We start from the raw sequence: 6,474 nt of genomic DNA on the forward strand, positions 1-6,474 counted from the left end.
TATGTAATTTATAAAAAATTATGTAATTTTTTTTAAATAAATAATACAAATTTTTATTTTAATTATAAAAAGTAATAAATTTTTATATTATTTAAATATTATTATGTAATTTGTATAAGTTACATAAAATAATTTTTTGAAATTATCTATGTATCAGTTTATGTAATTTTTTTAAAATTATAATAAATAATAATAAATTTTTATAATAATAATTTATTAACATATATTTAAATAAAATTTTATAATAAAAATATATATAATATTAAATATTAAATATTTTATTTTAATTTATAAATTTTGATAATTCAAAAAAATAACACATACATATAAATTAATTAAACAAAATAAGTGAGTTAATGATTTATTATTTTATTTTTAAATAAAAGGTCATAAATTTAATTCATACCAATATCTTTTTTATTTTTCATTGTGACTTCTTGTCACATAAGCTTATGCTAACGGTCTATATAAACATATTTCACATCAAAATCATTTTTTTGACTTTGAATGGTAATAAAATTACAGATTTGATATATTTTAATTAAATTTACAGTTTTCGTTCTAAGAAAAGTTAGAAGAAGAAGGAGATGATGATGGGTTTGGAAAAGCCCACTACTTACTAGACAATAGACATTAGGCATCCATCTTGGAAATAAACACAGGTAAAGTAAAAGCAAGCAGCTGGGTATTCTTTTTTTTAAAAAAAAAAAAAAAAGTGAAAGTCACTAAGTAATTTACTAACTTTAAAGAGGCTTTTTAGAATATATTAGTTGGCTGACTTGGGGTGCATGGAGTTATAGATATGCAATATTAAAGATAATTAAAATTATATTTTGTAAATAAATATTTTGAATATATTTTAACCAATAACGTTAAAAATAATTATAATTTAAATGTTTCCTAAAATTTATTATAATGTATGACTTATTTTTGTAAAGTTTAACTATTAGATTTATATGTTTATTTTATTATCAAACTCACTTCAAATATTTTTTTCTTTTCGTATCATCAAGAACAATTTTAAATATATGAAATTCAAAATTCAAAATATAATAATATGATTTATCTCTTAGAAGAAGAAAAAAATCAAATGATTAACAAAGTGTGGTATGTGTGTAACATTATCTAATTTATCTCTAAATATGTCAAACTTCAACTTAGTTTGATTCTTGTGACTAATCTTAAGATTTAAGATGTTTTTGAAAAACTTGATCTCAATAATATGAATGACTTGTTTCTCTATTTTTTCCATCACAAAATTCACAATTTTCAAAATATTTCTATATGAAATGTTCATATTTACAATATATGGGCACAAAATCCAAATATTTATAACTTCATACCAATGTTCATAACCAGAGATAAGTATGGATATAACATAAAGAAAACATTTACAATAAATGATGGCAAAAGAGAGGCTTAAGTTGGATGCAAGTGCATTTTAGATTATAAATTTAACAAAATAACTACAGTGTAAAACAGAACATAAGAATACTAAAATTCATAGTCCAAGTGAAGTAAGATTATAACATATATAATTTGATTTAGAATATCATTATGTTATCCATGTCAATTTTCAAATCATGAAAATGATATTGGTTACAACCATCATAATTTTTTTTATTACATACGAGAAAAAGAAAGCAAAACAAACAGAAAAACTAAATTAGCCACCCATTAACTGGACCCCTAATAACGCATTAGCAAGCAAACACAATCTCATCATGGCTAAAGGCTCCATTTGACCCTGACTCTCACCTCCCAATTTCGCGGGCATGTTCGCACAAGTGTTGGTTTCTTGAAAGGTATGCATCACAGTGCACATACAATAACCTCCTTATCAAGACTAGCACATTGCTATATTGGTGTTGCACTGAAACTTCCTTGTTCACAAGCTCCACAGGTGTGACGGAGTTAGAAAAACACTACACCTTCCTATATCCCAGCTTCTAGCAAAGTTGAAATCCCTACAGTAGTGCCATGATCACAACATTTAGAATATCCCCTCTGGATACTTTACCATAGAAACCCATTAACAAGGTTCCCTTCTAATCACCACACCATCCTCCAAAGCCAAGGAAGGCATACAACATATGTCTACGGAACCTACAAAAGATCAAACCCACAACTAGACCAGAAAGCTGTCACATGTAAGAACTTGTATATTAGACTTAATTATGATATTCGAATCTTGTCAACAAATGAAGTGTAGTTCCATGTTTACTCTATACTAGTTACTCTTGGATCTAAGTAGTTTAAACATAGGGATACACATAAAAAAACGTCAATTATGTGATGTTAAACATTGGCTAAAATCATGGTCATGTTAATATGAGTAAGGAAAAAACATGACCTTGTACTTTTTAAATAATTTTAAGAATATGAAATTTGCATTAAATAAAAGGATTCAATACAAAGTTTAGTAAAAGGTTGAGAAGTAGGCAAATATGCATGCTTGACAAAGAGAAATATCGTTCAGTTGCTCCAACACGAATTATTTATAGTTTTTTATATTGTTCATCTAACATAAATTTGTACAAGATTTTTCAAGCAAACCATCATACAGAGTTACGAAATAGCAAAGATAAATTAAACTTTGAGATTGTGTAGTCGATTTTGAAGAGTGAATCTAAAAACAAATTGAAGTTTATGGTTTGTGTGCTCAATTTTGAATAATTAGAATTGAGATGAATTAATCTTGCATCGAAATTAAGGGACAACTCAAACATACATTTTAATTTGGTGTCGCTAGGCCTGAAAAATATCATTTTTATTTGTTTATGATAAATAAAGAATTCATCTCACAATTCCATTAAGGGACAACTTACACATACCGTTCAAATTAGGGTCATTAAAACCCAATAACACCATATCATTTTTAGATGGTGATTAAATAATTCATCTCAACAACCATACTCAAAGAAAATTCAAACATGTCATCCAAATAAACATGATTAAGGAATAAGTCAAACATATCATTCAATTTAGGATCATTAAACCCCCAAAATATCATCTTTTATTTTGGATGATGAATAAAAATTCATCTCACAAGTGGATTAAGGGAGAACTTAAGCATACCAATCAATTTAGGGTTATTAAACAACATAGATGGAAATTGGTGTTTACTAACCATGAATTAAAAGAAAAAATTCAAAAATAAAAGAAAACATCTTGGGTCCCCTCTCCTACAAGAAATAGTTGTTAGAAATTAAGAAACAATATCACTAAGAGAAAAAGCAACATAGATAGGGAAAAAATGGTGCAGTTATGAATTATCTAATTCGAGAGTATATTTTTCATTTGTTTGGGAACATATTTTTTTTATTCAAGAACAAAATTTGTGTTCCATATTACCTATTCTAGAATAAAAGAAAAAAAAATCTTCCAGGTTTTCCAGATTCTATAAAGCATTTTGGAATACCTAGTTCGAAAAACATAATGCAATGCGGTATGGATAAACTAATCTGAAAAAGCGCTACGCTTCCATAATGGTTAATCAGGACCAAAAAAAGAAGGAAAACTATGAAATAATTTATTCAGATGGACAACTTACCTGAAACAGTGTCTTGAACAACAAGGACGCACTGTCATGGCGGTTGTCCTCTACATTCAATTATAGTGGCGGCAAGGCAAAGTCGCACAATGGATATGGCGAGAAGAGAAGGATAAAGGATTGGGGCGACACAAAATTTGAAAAGGAAAAAGGTGTCGTGCGTAATATAAACGCATCATCCTAGGAATAAGAGCACTTTTGTCTATTCAAAGTATTTTAACTTGCCTGTGGGGTGCAGTGTAGGAATGGGTTCGCATAATATAAACGCATCATGCGAGTTGCTATTGGTCCCAATATTATTGCTATTGTCCCTTGCTAAGTGGTTGAATTTTCTTTTTTAAAAAAAATATCTTTTCCACATAATCACGTTTCCATTGTAGTGTAGGAGTGTGAAAAAAATCTAAAAGGGAAACATATTTTCATTTTATGTTTTGTTTGCACTCCCTACACTACATCAATAACATGATTCTGCATACAAAATTATGTGTTCGTTTCAAATTTTGCACACAATGTAGATTTTTTTACTTAAAAAAATATAATAGAAATGTGTTTATGTGTACAAAATTTGAAATGAAATCATGATTCTATTTTAGATTTTGTATGTAGAATCACATTTTTGTCATGTATTTGTTTTAACTTAAAAAGTATAACAGAATCACAATTTTATTGTGTATCTTAACAATGATCACAATGAAATGATGTTTCTATTATATATATGCTTCAGGCTTTAAAAAAAATAAAATAATTTTTTCCATGAGTTTTAAAAGTTTGTCGGAGTCAATAGTAACTCTAATAGAGATCAATGACAACTCCTAAGCATCATCTTAGGGATTTTTTTCTTACACCTGTCCAATTCCCATCCACAAAACCTTTATTCTTTTTTTGAAAGTGAGCTAATGGGAGTTTTCATTAGTCTCATTCAAATTGCTGTTAGCCCCAATCAAGGGAGTAACACTTCTTATTCCAAAATATCTTTCCACTGAATACAAAATCTAAATGAGAAACATGTTTTTGTTGTATAATTTTTTTGCACTCCTTTTTTATCCAACAAAAATATTTTGGTATTTTTTTCACAAAAAAAAAATAAATTGTAGGAATAAGTAACCTTTTTTACTTGAATTTATTTTGATAAAAATTATATTAATGACAACACACATTTTATTTTTAACCCTAATCAAATTAATTGTTAGATAAATTACCCTTTTAAATTAATGATGATATAAATTACTCTTTTTAATTGTAATCAAATTAATACCATGAATTGATTTGATTACTATTAATGAATGTAACTCTTCTAATAATGAATTTAATTACATCTATAAATGGTAACTTGTATCTAATTAATTTAATTTTAATTAAAAAAATATAATTAGTACTATTAAAGATGATAAATTATATCACAATTCATTTAATTACTTTTAAAAAACAACTTACATTTATAATTAATAAAAAATCATGAAAACAAAAAACACAACGGAAAATATAATTGCATTGTACTATTTGTTGAGATCCACGTAATCATGTTTTCATTGTGTTTTTTTTAACAAAAAAATACATAACGAAAATATAATTTTATTGTATGTCTCAACAAAGATCACAACAAAATTAATTTATTTTTTATTTTAAAAATACAAAACGGAAATACAAGTCCATTGTGTATCTCAACGAAGATAGATCATAACAAAATTATATTTTCGTTGCGTATTTAATATGAGAGTGACAAGAAGGGAACAGGTGGTCACAAGAGGAAAGAAGGAGTGATTGAGTGTTTGAATAGAGGGATAAAATGATCTTTTTCAAGAGTTCTAAAGTTTTGTAGGGACCAATATCAACTCCCTTAGTTGAAACTTTTATTGAATTAGAATTGGACAAAGAAAAAAATTATCTCCAAAGTCTTTGTTAATCATCTCAAACCAATTCTTCCCAAATGTGTCTCCACCAAGCAATCCACTCTTGTAGGAAATCGCTCAATCCTAGACAATATCTTTTTACCCTAAAAAATCATCCACCACATAAAAGGAAAAGTTGGTGAAATTACATTACAAGTAGATATTAGCAAAGCTTTTGACAAGACAGGTTGATTGACATGATCTTTTTGGAGTGTTGGATAAGATGGGTTTTCATGAGAAACCAGATAAATTGGATCAAACTTTACTTCCAATTTGTTTAATTCTCAATATGGATTAACGATGAATCAGTAGAAAAAATTACTCCATGGAAAGGACCAAGACAGGGTGACCCATTGTCACCCTACGTTTTTATTTTTTGCACAAAAGGTCTTTTAGCTATTCTACAAAAAATAGGTGAGATGTGAATTACATGGGATTAAGGTGTGTAGAGGGACCCCTCCCCTCTCACATCTTTTATTTGTTTGATGACTTTTCTTGTTTTACAAGACATAAAATAATGAGATAACTATCCTCAAAGAGATCTTGGGCACCTATAGTTAGGCTCCTGGTCAATTGATCAACTTCCAGACATTTGAATTCTTTTTCCCGTAATAATATACACCAAGATCAAAACATCACATATCTTCTTTTCTTGGAGTCACAAAGAGCATTGGATCCAGAAAATACATGAGACTACATTCAATTATTGGCAAAAGGATAAAAAATTATCTTTGGCTTTATCAAAGATTGTTTCTGGAACCGTATCAATCATTGCTCAGTCTATTCCCCTTATTACATGAGTGTTTCTCTTGCTTCCATCTACTCTAGAGGATTGATTTGCATAAAATGATGAACTTTTTTGGGTGGGGCAAAAATAATCAACAAAGAAGATGCATCAATTGGCTTAATGGGTTTTAGAAATCTTCATGCCTTTAATCTTTCCAAGCTAGGAAAACAAGGTTGGAATCTCTTAATAACCAATCAAGACACTACAATGTTTAAAGTTTTCAAAGCTAAATGTTTTTCATATGT

General features: G+C 27.9%; 1 long non-coding RNA gene across 3 annotated transcripts; it reads right to left on the reverse strand.

Annotated features, from left to right (window-relative positions):
- Positions 1 to 1,512: 1,512 nt before the first annotated feature.
- LOC114410022 lies at positions 1,513 to 3,761 on the reverse strand. 3 transcript variants are annotated; one of them, XR_003666265.1, is made up of 2 exons: positions 3,554 to 3,761; positions 1,513 to 1,967 (listed from the first exon to the last, which is right to left on the reverse strand). It is a non-coding gene; the product is annotated as an uncharacterized LOC114410022 (long non-coding RNA). The 3 variants fall into 3 exon arrangements; XR_003666267.1 differs by having other exon boundaries at positions 1,556 to 2,128; XR_003666266.1 differs by having other exon boundaries at positions 1,556 to 2,141.
- Positions 3,762 to 6,474: the final 2,713 nt, after the last annotated feature.

Source organism: Glycine soja, chromosome 4 (assembly GCF_004193775.1).
Source record: "Glycine soja cultivar W05 chromosome 4, ASM419377v2, whole genome shotgun sequence".
Lineage (NCBI taxonomy): Eukaryota > Viridiplantae > Streptophyta > Magnoliopsida > Fabales > Fabaceae > Glycine > Glycine soja.